This window comes from Pinus tabuliformis, chromosome 2_2, assembly GCF_031772625.1.
Source record: "Pinus tabuliformis cultivar Carrire ecotype Pingquan chromosome 2_2, CPIR1, whole genome shotgun sequence".
In the NCBI taxonomy this organism is placed as follows: Eukaryota; Viridiplantae; Streptophyta; class Pinopsida; order Pinales; family Pinaceae; genus Pinus; species Pinus tabuliformis.
In genome coordinates this window covers 953,180,147-953,195,463 of record NC_142300.1, presented here as the reverse complement: position 1 = coordinate 953,195,463, position 15,317 = coordinate 953,180,147, and positions in this window count along the sequence as shown.

Sequence of the window (15,317 nt, the reverse complement as noted above, 5' to 3'; positions counted from 1 at the left end):
ATTCTCCTAAGTTGATGATAGTAAGTTTTATTGAAGAAGGAAATACAACCATTAATCGATTTTTTAAACTTTTTAATAAGGGTCCCCACTTATTTAGTATTAGTGATAATACTAAATAAGAAGGGGGGTTGTTGCTGGCCACAACACCAAACTAGATCCATATTAACCCTATAACTATCAAGTGCTGAGAGGGATCCAATCTCTCGAGGTGCAAACGTTTCCTCAATTTTTGCACTAGAAAAAATGTTTTCACCTCGAGAGATTGGATCCCTCTCGATGCTTGATATATCTGGGTTTAAGATGGATCTAGGTCAGTTAATATGAAATTAAAGTAGTTTTTATTTGATATTATAGTCTTAAAAATTTAAATTTCTCTTCAAATTAATTTCAAATTGGAACTAGATCCAATTAGATTCAATGAATAGATTTTTAAAAAATACATAATTTTTTTTTTTTTATTAAAAAATATATTTTTAAAATTACAAATTATTAGAGATAAATAATTCAAAGTTGGCTCACCTATGAGGATGAATAAGTTTTTATGGAATGATAACCTTTCAACCAATCTTTAATAACCTTTCAATCCCCTATCACTCGTAAGTTTAGATTGCTTGACACAATTAAGATGACTAACATAAAAATTTGATTCATATTATTGTATTACTTGTTAGGTAGTTGTATTTTTGTTAGGCTAAATTAGTCATTCATGTTAGTCATTTTTAGTAGCATTACTTATTATCTAGTCACATATTTTAACCCACGACTAAATTAGTGATTTATGTTAGTCGTTTTTAGTTCGGTCACTTAAGATTGCTCATGTTTGGTAGTATTTCACTTGTAAAAGTTGTGGTGACTAACGTTTTTAGTCACCTAGTCACTAATTTCTCATTTTATACTAGCAAACTTTTACTGTGGGTAAAAGAATATCCAAAATTAAGGAACATGACTCTTTTAGAACAAGAAATAAGGATATTTTTTACACTGATATTTTTTTCATTTGTTTTCACAAGTTATTTATTGCCTGATATTTTTAACATGTAACTTGGTATGATTGTGCCTAAGGTTTTGTTGAAGGTTGAATAATAAGTTCCTAAGGTGTTATTTTCTATGGTGACATTTTATTTTCTTTGTTTATATAGGTCATCTAGCCGCATAATGGTCACTATCGAATGTTGAGGTATATGTCATATAAATATTTTATGGTCAAGTTTATTTTATATTCAAGTATTCATCGTCTTTCATGTCTTATACTCTACATTGTATCTTCTTTCATTTTCGGGAGAGGAACACAATATTGATGGTAAGAAGTAGCAATTGAAGAAAGAGGAGAACAATAACACTGGAGCGACAAACGCAAAATGAGAGAGAGAAGAAAATTTGTCTAGTGATACACTTAGAGCCAATATCTTGCATAAGACACACTCATAAAGATTGATGGTCAAGCCTTCAGAGTTGGTGAATTCACTTACAATGCTTTGGCAACACAGTGATAATGTTTTGAAATGATGAAACAATATTTCATGTGTAAATTGTAGTCCAACCGATGTTCAGCTGGAAACTCATATTGTAATACTTGATATTTTATATAATAAAATTTATATGGTTGAAATTATTTTTATTTGCACTTGATATTATTTAGTCTTGTAATTAACATATGTAACTTTGTGTTATCATAATAGATAAACATGCACATTGTATGGAATTTTTTTTTAAAATTTAGTCGCAAAATCATACTAATTAATTTATGTTAATTAATAATGAACACATAAAATCAATCTAAAACTAATAAATTAGTAGTTTATGTTAATTAATGATGAACATGAATAAAATTAATATATGACTAAATTAGTCGTTTTTAATGATTATGAATGAAATGAATAGAAACTACTAAATCTGTCGTTTATATAATGGATATGAAAATACCCAAAAAAGATAAATGACTACTGCAAATGATAAATTTTTGATTAAAATGATAACTAAATTTTACATATATACGACTATTAGTAGCTAATTTACAGTATCTTATAACATGACTATAATTTAGTCATATTTGTTTGGTCATTAATTGGTTTCAAATGATGACTAAAATTTGCATATATAGCTAATTTACAGTATCTTATAACACGACCAAGATTTTGGTCATATTTCTTTGGCCATTAATTGGTTTTCTCGAGGATTCATATAGTAATATATTTTGTTGTATATTGTTCATTAATTGCAACAATTAATGACTAAACCATTGAAATTTTAATGACCAAATTTATGACTAAATATACTACTACATGGTAAAATTGAGTAAACTAATTAATGAATAAGCTAAAAATGACTAAAGGTTGGTCGTGTTACAAGATACTGTAAATTAGCTATTATTGGTCACCGACTGAAAAACAATCGTTTATATAAATTTTAGTTGTTTTTTAGTAATTAATTAGTCATTTTGTACTAGTAAGGCCATGAGTCATTGCCTAAGAGGGGTGAACTCTATTATCAACTCGTCTTCTTTGTTGTTGCTTCTTTTTTAGTCTCCATTCTTTTCATTTTGCTGCAAATTTTTAATAAGTTTGTGTTCTCGCCATTTCATTTTAGTGCATAAAGAGACATAAACTAACTTGGAATTCGCTCAATAAATCCTTCACTTTTCATTTTGGATCAAGAATATTTCCATCTCTTAGGGACCCCAGATCACCGAGGTGTCTAAAAACCACCCTTGGTGATCAATTCCTGAGATGGAAATTATTTTTCATAAGCCTTACACCACAACTGTAGGCATGAAAAAACGTGCATACAATTGGAAGGCTCCAACTGCACTAATAAGCCTTCTTGCATGCAATTATTACCGAAATTATCCAGTTCAGAGGGTGTGATTATTGGATCTGTCCCACGTTTTCAAGGCTAGCCTACATGCTACTACCCAGAACAACCCAAAAAATTCTAGAATCAATTCTAAAATGATAACAAGTCTAAATAATCAATAGTAGGGATATATCTTACTCAAAACATGCCAGTCACATGATAAACGTTTTGTCAAACATATTATGAACATAGTAGTAGTTTCAAGTCATGAATTCATATTTGATCAGGATCTTCCTAACTTCATTGGAGAATCATCAAGAAGGCTCAATGTGCTCTCAATCTATCTACAAAAACACTTATTAGCCCATGCATTCATCAATCATTCAATAAATTATCAATCATGAATAAGATCCATAGCAAGAGCACGCCATATAACCATACAAATAACCAACAAAGAATCAATGAAAAATCAACCATAAGATCAACATAATAACCAATACATGTGCTTATTGATCGCAATAAGATAATAAATCATATTAACATGTGTAAAATAAAACCAAGTCGGGGACTTCCGAGTACCACTTGACCATAGATTGGGTTGAACCAAATCTCTCTTTCAACCAATCACCCTCATGCCATATTCTAAGCATGAATGTGGGATCATATGGGTTAAACCAAAACAGTACCAACCATGGATTCTAGAGGCCACACCACCTCAACCCTTGATCACAATGATTTCTCCTATTGGTCTAGAAATCACTGACACAAAAACATGTTGGTCTCTTCCCAAGTTTTCTAGGGCCCTAGGGACTACTATCTCAACCCACAACCTCCAGGGAACCCAATATATTACATTTCTCTAGATATCTATCATATCAACCCATAACCTCTAAGGAAGCTAAGATATTCTAAGGCTCTAAAGATTATATCCCAACCCAAAGCCACTAGGGAACCCAAGAACCAATCAACATCTAGACAGAGAACCCACTACACCATGGTTATCTAGGAAATGGAAAGATAATGTTGAAACCACATTCAATCCAGGAAAATATCCATGCCAGTGACAACAAATAACCAATAACCACATGCATGGATCATGCATCCAAATATCAACAAGGAAACTACTCATGCAACCTATTAGCTGCAATGAACTCCTATTGTAGCTACTGATCCAAACTTATTTTCCACTACCCATAATTCCTTTACTTGTCCTTTTCTTAATTCTCTCCAAGTCCAGGTGGATGTTAAGATGCCCAAAGAATTCGCTAAGTGTGAAAGAGTGAAAGAGAGAGCTAGAATGAACAAGAGTTGAGCAAAAAACTGTCAAGAATCTAGACTTGATAAAAGTTATGAAATGTTTCTCGGATGTCGTTTTATCATTGATATCTCATGTCTCTTCCTCTCCTTTTCCTTTTTCTTTCATTTTCCTTCATTTTCTCTCTAATTTCCTTTGAATGCATATTTGTGTGACTTTGACTTCCTTTTCTCCTATTTTCCTTTATTTTTCATATTAAATTACATTTATTACCTCTTTTCTTTGGAAATATCTTTGCCAAATCCCATTGCCATTGATTAACCATAAGTGATGCCAACTATAATATTTTTCCTACCATTCAGCTTCAAATACATGTCCCATGACCTTGGTATTATTTTATTTACATGGAAAATAAACTAGGGGTTGTTACAAACCCTTCTCACTTGTGGGAACACCATCCTCGGTGTTCTATAATGCATATGACGAGAAAAAAATATTTCTTATGGAGATTTATAACACAACTAGTTGCAGTATTTACAATGACCAACTGCTAAAAACATGACCAACATACCACTTATTGGAGCTTTATAACACAAATTTATACAATATTTACAATACACATGCATGTATAAATATAAACCAAAACATTTTTACTCAACCAACAAATAAGGGAGGATACAGTGCCTGCATCTGATCATCCATCTCCCATGTAGCTTCATGGGGCCCAAAGTGTTTCTAATGCACATTAACTTGCTCTATTGCTCGTTTCTATAGAATGACATGTTTCTACTACAAAATTCATCGTGGCTCTCGATGGAACTCTTCCTCTAGTTCCACCTACAATACAGACCAGCCAATCACATAATTAACATCCTGGACATATCTCTTAAACAATAAAACATGGAAAACAACATGTACTTTCACTGTTGGTGGTAGTGAAAATATATAGTTAACTGGTAGAATCCTCTCAAGGATTTCAAAAAGCCCATAATATCGAGGTGCAAAACTTGGAACATGACTTAATCCTCAGGGAGTTCCCCTTGGGATTGATGTGTAAGTACACATGTTCCCCAACATGAAACTCCTCGAATGCTTTAAGTGAGTCTGAATAACTCTGTTTCCTATCATGTGTTGCCTTTAAATTCATTTTAATTGTAGGTTTTAACCCTGTACATAAATTACCTACATATGAATTCTTAAAATAGAAAATAAAACAATGGCGAGATCATAAAACATAAAATATATATACACAAATATTTTCCCCTTGATCCCAAAACCTGGATTACTAGATTGATTTTTCATTATATTCTTTCAATGTTACTATATATATATATATATATATATATATATATATCAAAGCATCCATAAACCCCAGTCCATTAACCTTGGATTAGAAAATAATCATAGTTCCATTGACCGTATCTACATAATACCATGGGCAAAAAACCATCATTCTCAAAACCATGTGCGAAAATCATGGACAAAACCATAGGTAGGTCCGCCCACATAATATAGGGTCCAAAAAAACATTCCCTGTGGCACTACCCTGGACCCTGTAGAGGGGGCTACCTCCCCCCTCAAAAACCCCTAAAAGGGGGGGCTACCGCTCCCCCTGTTGTGCCCAACGCAATGAACAGGGGGTGCTATCACCCCCCCTGCGTAGGGCTCATCATCCAAAGAATATAACACACACCCAACATTCTCCCACTTGGTTTTTCCTTTCCACGGGGGGCCATAGAAGAGCTTAGTCATTGGTCCAGCCCTACAATGCCTATTGTTTCTCTACACGAAGAGAACTTCTTAGTGATTACAGACTTCATCAATGTATCTGTAGTATTCTTCAAAGTGTCCACATTTACCAGCAACATCTTTTTGTCCTCAACCATATCCCTTACAAAGTGAGAAATTGCACTCTCGCTGTCACAATCTATCCTTATAGCTCATTGTACTAACCCCATACTTGAACACAATCTCTGCAACCAAACTACTTCCTTGCTTGCATGAGGGGTTGCCATGTGTTCTTCCTTTGTAGTTGAAAGTGCCACTATAGATTGTCTCTTACTCATCCAACTGACTGCAACTCCAAATAGGTTAAAAGCATACCCACTTGTAGATCTTCTTCGATCCAGATCTTTAGCCCAAACTGCATCAACAAAGCCACGGATGTCCAAAACTGCTTCAAATCCTAGTCTTCCTTGGTAGCACAGACCATAATCACTAGTGCCACACAAATACCTGAAAACCTGCTTCACTATTGTTCAATGCTCCTTTCCTGGTTTTGACATAAACTTGTTCAATACTCCCAGTGTATGTGCAATATCTAGTCTAGTACATACCATTGCATACATCAGGCTACTGATTGCACTTGCATATGGAACACGGGACATCGCCTCTTCCTTTTCTTGTGTCTTGGGACACTGTTCAATAGATAACTTTACACCTACAAGAATAGGAACCTTCATTGGTTTACTAACATGCATATTAAACCTCTGCAATATTGTCTCGACATACTTTGTCTGGTTTAACTAGAGCTTCCTCTTTTCCCAGTATCATTTAATTTCCATGCCCAAAATATAGTTTGCAGCACCAAGATATTTCACGTCGAATTTGGAGGACAATTGGGTCTTCAATTCCTGAATACTTTCTTTGTTATTTCCAATCAGAAACATATCATCCACATACATGACCAAATAAATAACACACAAATTAATTTAAAATACACAATTATCTGCTTTGCTTCTGGTGAAGCCAAGTCCACGTATATATGTATCAAATTTCTGATACCACATCCTTGGTGATTGTTTTAACCATACAAAGACTTTTTTAGCCTGCATACCAATTCTTTCTTACCCTTCAGCGCAAATCCTTCAGGTTGCTTCATGTATATCTCTTCTTCGAGATCCCCATGAAGAAATGTTGTTTTCACATCCATATATTCTACATCAAAATCAAAAACAACAACAATAGATAAAAGTAATCTAATAGAAGGTACCTTGGCATCAGAAGAAAAGATATCACCAAAATCAATTCCCGACACATGGGAATAACCTTTTGCTACCAACCAAGCTTTGTATTTCTCCACCTTTCCTTCTACATTCATCTTCTTCTTAAACACCCATTTGCTTCCAATGGGTTTCCTTCCAGCCGGCAAATCCACCAAATCCCAAGCCTCATTTTTGTTCAAAGATGAAATTTCATCAACCATGACCTCTTTCCAAAGTTTTCCATCATATGAATCTAATGCTTCCCTGATAGTTCTGGTGTCACCATCATTAATAGATAAAGAAAAATCTGAATATAAAGAAATTGGACTATACCTTTTTGGCTGCCTTCTTTCTTGAATTGATCTTCTCATAGCTGGAGTATGTGGCTCTTCATCTTCTGATTCCTCTTCTGTTGTAGATTATGATTCCTCCTCCTTTAGCTCAAACTCTATATTTTCAAGTTCCTTTCGTAGGAATTCATGTTTAATAAAATCTTTGACCTTTTTAAACACTACATGGTGGTTGTACACAACCCTCCTTGTTTCTAGGTTCCAAATCTTATAACCTTTTAAACCATCCTTATACCCAATAAAGATGCACCTTTCAGATTTACTATCCAACTTGGTTGTTTTCTCCTTTGGAAAATGTACATATGCTTCACATCCAAATATGCTTCGATGTGAAAGAGAGGGTTTCTTACCATTTCATACCTCTTGTGGAGTCTTATCCTCCAACGCTTATGAAGATGATCTATTGACCAAGTAACATGCAATCTCTACTGCCTCTGCCCAGAATTCTTGTCCTACCCGACTCCACTAAGCATGCTTCTTATCTTTTCAGTCAATGTCCTGTTCATTCTTTCTCTAACTCCATTCTACTGAGGTGCGTATGGAGTAGTCTTTTTCAGGGCTATACCACACTTATTACAGAACTCTTCAAATTCCTTCTTCCAAAAATCTCCACTGTTATCTATCCTCAACACCTTTATATTCTTCTTTGTCTAATTTTCCACTAGAGCCTTAAATTCTTTAAACCTGTCAAAGACTTCAGATTTCTTCCTGAGGAAATATATCCATGTATTCCTTGAGAATTCAACTATAAATGATACGTATTACTAAAACTTACCTAGTGATGGAACAGACACAGGTCTGAACACATCACTCTGCACAAGCTTTAATATATGTTTTCCCCTCATAGCACCAGAGGGGAAGCTCACCCGATTATGCTTGCCATATACACAATTTTCACAAAATCAAAATCTAGAGAGAAATTAGACATACCTTCTACCATATCATTACCATGAAGTATTGGAAGGCCCTTCTCTCCAATATGTCCAAGCCTTTCATTCCATAGCATAGTCTTTTCTCCAGAGACCACTATATTTTCTGCTCCACTTTCAGGAACCACAGAACTATTGCACCCATCAATAACAGTGCTACCCTAAAGCTTGTATAGAGTTCCAATCTGAACTCCTCACATTAATACTAGTGCTCCCCGAACCATCTTGTAGGGATCTTTCTCGATTACTTTTTTTACACCTGCATCATCTAACTTGCTTACAGAAATCATATTTCTTGCCAATGCAGAACACTCATAAGTGTTATAATCCTTCCATATTGAAGCTTCAACTTCAATTTTTCGTGACCAATTATTCTAGCCTTCTTGTCATCCACTAAGAATATATCACTACCATCATATTTGTCATACTCGCAGAACCACTCCGTGTGGGGAGTGAGTAAAAGGATGCACCTGAGTCAATCAACCATGCCTCATGATCTATATGTGTACTTGAAGAAGAAGCAAAGTACACATCCCCACCTTCATCTGAGGTGGCGTTTTCCTCTGCAGAAGGAGCATCATTAGATCCTTTTCCTTTCTCAGGAACTTCAGATATAGAGTCCTTTTTGAAGTTCCTTTCCTTTCTGCATTTCCAGAACACCTTTACAAATTTTTCTAGAGATTTAGATCTCCCTCTAGATTAAGATCTCCCACTCGAGGAATTATTTTTGTTTCTATTCTGGGACCGTCCTCGTACATACAAGGAATCACCATTCTGGACCTCTGTATTTTTCTGTATCATATCCTCTGATAGAAAGGATGAAACTATTTCATCAAACTGTAATGAAGTTGCATTGCTACCTATTGTGACAACCGGACTATCCCACAAATCTGGTAGAGAACATAACAAACTAATGCACTTATCTTCATTTGAAATTTTTATATCAATAGATAACAACCATCTTACCACAGTATTAAAGGCGTCCAGATGCTCTATCACCAAATCTCCAACCTTCATCCTCAGGTTATACAAATTTTTCCATAGGAATTGTTTATTCACTAGAAACGTAGATTGGTACAAAGTCCCTAACTTGTCCCACAAAGCCTTTGTTGAAGCTTCCCCTGATACATTCAATAATATTGAATCTGAGATACACAACTGTATTATGCTCTTTTCCTTTTGATCCAACTTCGCCCAGTATTCAACTGACATTGTCATTGGTTTAGTACCTAGATCTGCAGTGATCCACTAATCTTTATCCACCAGTAGATCCTCCATTTTGCATTTACACAACTAAAAAATCTAACCATTAAATTTCTCGATCTCTATATTTCCACTACTTTCCATCTTCTTTCACCACAAGAATTGATTCCGTAGATCTCACACTAAACAGGGTCTACCACAAGCACGAGAAAAACCCCTCAACACCAAAGGCGTCCCCTTGAAGCAAAAAAAACTTTGATATCAAATGTAATTTTTAACCCCGTACAAAAATTACCCACATACAAATTCTTAAAACAGAAAATAATCAACTACGAGAGCATAAAACATAAAATGGATGATCAGCAAGCTAACCTCCCGGCCTCAGTGCAGTTTCCCTTGCCAGCAACCCCTAGTAGTAGACTTCTAGTTCCCTCCAGGAATTGCGTAGTTTCTGCTGCCAATGACTCCAATAGCCAATTGGTAGTTCCCTCTGTGAATTGCATAGTTTTGGCTATTAGTGACCCCAGTAGCCAGCTGCTAGTTCCCTCTGGGAATTGCATAGTTTTGGCTACCAGTCTCCCAAGAAGTTCCAAAAAAAAAGCGCAATCCATGCCTGCTGACCCTCCTCACAGCCTGCCCTGTTCCTCTAGAAAATTGCACAATTTTGGCCTTCCAGCCCCTATTGCCTGGTCATTCCAGAAACTACGCAAATCTTGCCTACCTTGCCTTCCTGCAACCCAAACTGTCCCTCCTGAAATTTGTGCAAGTTTGTCTCCTTGCCAAGCCAAACCTCGTAGACAGTTACTATTGACTCACATTGTTCGTCTCCATCACTCAGTGACTCTTACGCAGTTTTCATTAGTAGTTCCCAGAGCCATCATCCTGCTTCACAACCTTGCTGCCTCTCCTGGTCACCTCCATCTGAAATGATCATGTGTCATGACAGACTAGGAAGTTTTGGATTTGATATCATCTCATCATGAGTGACTGCAAGTACAGGTACACCAACAAACATGGCAAGACGACGAATGGGATGAACGAAGGGAGCACATAGAGAAGGATAGTTTCACCAATAGAGGAACGAATGATGCATGCAAAGTGGACGAATGATGCATGCAAACAAATGAACCTGTCAAGCCTTCCAACATGCAAGAAAGGAACAACATGCTAAAGCTTCACCAAGCGAACCAAGGACCATCGAAGACTCTACGCACTTCGCCATGCAGAGGTGAAGCTGTGATACACCATGAAGACACCCATCACCCAGCAGCACTAAAGCTCGACATGCACTTCAACAACAAAACGAATATACTAATATTGTCATGTCGAGTCATGTCATGAGTCATGTCACCCACATATCTACTATGGGCTATGTTGTTAATCAATGTCATGTAATGTGGAAGTCCAAGAGACCCACTAGTTGAATAAAGAGTCATGTAAGTCAAAATTTCATGGAAGTCAAACAATCATGAGGGTAGTCGAACAACCATAAGGGTCAGTTTCACCCTTGGCTATAAATAACCCCTTTTTTCACCTCATCTCCTCCCACATAGCTAAGAGAGTCTGTAATCTTTTCTTTGAAGATTAAGTAGTGGCTCCAACACCCTGCACTCGGGGTTAGTGATGTATGGTGTAACGATGTGCCTTGGAACTTTTTCTTAATACAGAAGCCTGCTAACAGGCCAACACGTTTTCACACATGTATTGTATATGTTGTAAGGCTAATCTTTAATACTTGTAATGCATGTTGCTTTAACCTGTGTTCTACATCTAAACTATTTCACTTGTTGTAATGCATAATCTATTAATGGAAATGTGTTGTATATGTTGTTAACGCTGTCTCGCCCATGTAGACTACTCTCCCAGATATCAGACAGACCTTTCACATGAATCTTGCTGTAACAGTTGTTGCACTCGTTCAGACTAATCCGTTGAGTTTTGTATGTGTTATCTTACCTTGTATGTTGTGATTGTCGCATCCATGTGGACTGCTCCTCTGAAAGTTGTGCATGTCCTATTTGTTGTGTGTTCCTAGCTGAGTTAGGATTACATCCCATCCAACATGGGACTCGATTTTACTCTCTCTCCCTATACAGTGAAAGAACCATTGACATAAGTACAATAGCACTCACCAGGCACGTGAACCTCACTTCTTGAAGGCAAAGCAGACCACTCTCATGTGCTGCCAAGAAAGAGTTGAGGCAAATCCTTAAGATAATGGAAACCGGGCCATCATACCGGATCGGACTCCCACACCAAACGTTGTGAGGTCTGTTAGAGCCTAGATTGACCTCAGGCTAAAGGAAGGTAATCCTAGGATAGCCAGAAACCAAGCTTAACCTGGTAGCTAGCCCTACCAGGTCGGGAGAGGGCTCTCTCCTTATGAATCTCAGTCAAGATGACTGGATCATGAATCAAGATTTTATGCTAGGTATATTAGCTTAGGGGATTTTGATTGAATTTGTTGGTTTTTTGTACTGGATCAGATGGAGCTAGGCAATTTGGGCCTGGGAAATTAGGTCAGAGTACAGGGTGTTCTATGGGGAAAGGTAGGTATAGGACTTTACACTTGAAATCGAGTGAGGTGAGAGGTCTAAGACTGGTGAGGAACTGAAGAGGGCATGTAAAGATCATGTATCCTTCTCAAACAATAGAAAAAATAGAATACTGAATGGCTTCCCAAGGCAGAGCACTATAAACAATGAATTCTACCTATCTATATTGATATCATTCAGCTAGAAGCAATGAATTAGATTTTGGCATACATAAAACATGTGAAAAACTTATAACAGAAAAAGAAACTATGCAAAAGCACCATACCACAAGTATCCCATAAAAATAGCTGCAACTCCTATTAATTTCCTTGCCAACTACTTACAAATGATGTACAATATTGTTCAGAGCATCCAAGTGTATCCAACCCTTGCAAATGAGGAAGAAAATACATAATATAGACAACCAAACCACTCATCTTGACCATCAAGGGTCAAATCCATGAGAAGAGGGGTTGTTACAACCATTTCCAAACATGGACTAGGAATATAGATAGTCAAACTACTTGCCTCTATAAGCATGGAAACTGATTCATTAGCCTAAAAACCTCCTCTAACTAATGAATCTACCCTCTAACACTTTTTTACCATCATAATTACATGCCATGTCATTAATTACATCATAAAAACAACCCCGAGGAGAGAGAAATTGAATCCATAGTGAAAATAGGTGAAATTTTGGGTTTCTAGACAAATTGGTCAAAAGCGCAGTGCTACTAGTCAAAAGCGCAGTTCCGCTTTCCACCTACTTTTGGAGGCCTTCCCTTTAACCAAATTGAGCCCAAGATAGCTCATTGGAAATGTATTCAATTATAGGTTTTGGAACAGCTTGAATTTCTGAATTTTAAGGTCATTTGCACCCTCAAAGCTTGAATCTCCCAAGACTGCTTCTGTGTGTCCAAAATGAGGCAGAAAGGTCATTTTTTGGTTATTTTTGGACCTTTTGGTGGCCCAGATTTGCTTCAAAACTTCTGAAAATTTCCAGGGTGCATGTTCTCATCCTCCTAAATCTAAATATGCAAGCCTTTTGTTCATATGATGCTCCAAGTAAAAGCGCAGCGCCAGTAGCGCTGCACTTCTAGGCCAGTTTCCTGTAATGAAAATTTCAAAAAAACAAAAAAAAACAAAACAAAAAATCTTCAAAACTTGCCAATTTTTTGCATGGGACACCACCATTAGCTACTTTGATGGGCTAGTGATGCTTCAACTAATATTTTCAACTTATCTTTCTCCTTTTTTCTCTTTAAAGCCTTCCTCAACCTAGCTTTAAGCTTCCTGATCCTCATGTTACAAATTTTGTTGTGGGTCATGTAATGGTAGGCCATGTGGTGAAGCATCTTCTTATCCCTGTTCGCCTTCTCAATCAGCCCTTCAAGATATATGTTGACCCTCTCAAGTCATGTTTCCCTATCATTCTCAATCTCTTGCTCAATAGGAGTAAGCTTGACATGAGCCTCTTTAGCCATTTGCATGTTTTCTTTGATCATTTGCAGCTCCATGAGGACTTACTTGTCACTCAATTGTTTGTTTTCCTACTCTAAATATCTAATGATGAACTTAGCTCTCTCTAAGTTATCTTCCAAGGATTGTGTTTGAGCTTCCCTCTCTTGAATGATGATGTCCTTGACAGTTTCTTCATCCTGAGCTTCTAGGTCAATGATGTCAACTCCATGATGAGTAAAATGCTGCTGAGGCTCCTCGTGCTCAATGAGATCAAAATCTCTTTCCTCCTCATCATCAAGATCCTCTTCTTGCACCTTTTCCTTGCCTTTTCCCAACTTCTCAACCTACACTTGTTTTGTTGATGACGAAGGCAAAGCCCCTTCCACACCTTGTGGAGCAAACATTTGCCTGTGGAGTGATGACAAACACAAGGCCCCTTCCACACCTTGTGGAGCAAGCACTTGCCTAGCAGCTGCAAAATGTCTCCTTGTGCCTCTCTGTTATGTTACATATAGTGGGACCTCAGTAGTTTTGGTTTCCTTGGCTTCTTCCCTTGTTTCTCCATGGCTAGAAGGCCCACCTTCTTCTTGATGCACTGGTGAAGGGATCTGTGGACCTTTGAACATCTCATGAGCAATGAAAGTGTCCCATGGAATGTTAAGAAGGCTAAGCTGGTGTAAACCAATGATTTTAATCAAAGAGTAATGGTATATGTTGTTCAAGTGCTGGGGGTATGATTTCCTCTGTACAATATGTGCCATTTTCTCAATGTTTCTAAACATGAAGTAAGGGAGATTAAGCATCTTTACTCTAGTGAAATGCATGAGGAGTCTAATATGATAGGCATACAATCGAGAGAACCTACCTTCACAAGTGAAGTACTTGATAATAATCCTCATCAAAGGCACATACCTTTTTTCCAAAAACTTAAAGGGAAATAACTTCTTCACTTGATTTTTGTATTTAGCCTTGATATAAGGCTCATAGTAATCCTCATCAAGATCATGACCCTTGTACCATTTTTAACCCACATTAGGAATTCTAGTGGCCTCTAAAATGACAGCTGAAGAAATTGTGAAGGTTACTCCGGCAAGAGTCACCTCCTTGTTATGCAAATGGGTCACAAATAATCTATCTAAATCATGGTGAAACTATATTCTCTCCACCATCTCACAAAACTCAAAACATGCCAAGTGTCTAAAACAAGAAACTGCAAGTGGGCAGGCCTGTAACTCTGTCAAACTAGTTGGCTCCTCTCTGATGGTTTTTCCTCCTTTATGAGGCTTCGTTTGTTGTATGTTTCTTTCCTTGGAGCTATCACTGGATGTCTCTTCCTCATACTCATAATCACTGTCTCTTTCCATTTCCTTCCTTTGGTTTTGAACAATGTGGTTGTATATGGATAATTGTGGATAATGGTGTGGAAATAGGGTGGAGGAATGGAATGGGTAGTGTATGGAGGAGGGAGTGTGAAAATGTGTGTGTGAACAGGGTTTAGGGATGTGAGTAGGGTTTAGGGATATGAGTAGGGTTTAGGGAAATTGTATGTGGGAATGGGATTTAAGGAAAAATATATGTGGGAATGGGATTTTAGGGAGAGAGTGAGTGGAATGTAATAGGATAGAGGGAATGAGGGTTTGATATCAATAATGAGTGATAGCAATAAGAGAGCTAGGGTTTACAATAGCAATTAGGGTTTTAATTTAAAGGAGGAAAGACTAAGAAAATTCTCATGAAAGCACCCTAAACAACAATAAAATGATAGTACTTACCTTCAAGAGGAAATCTGGAGGTGATTTGGTAAGTTT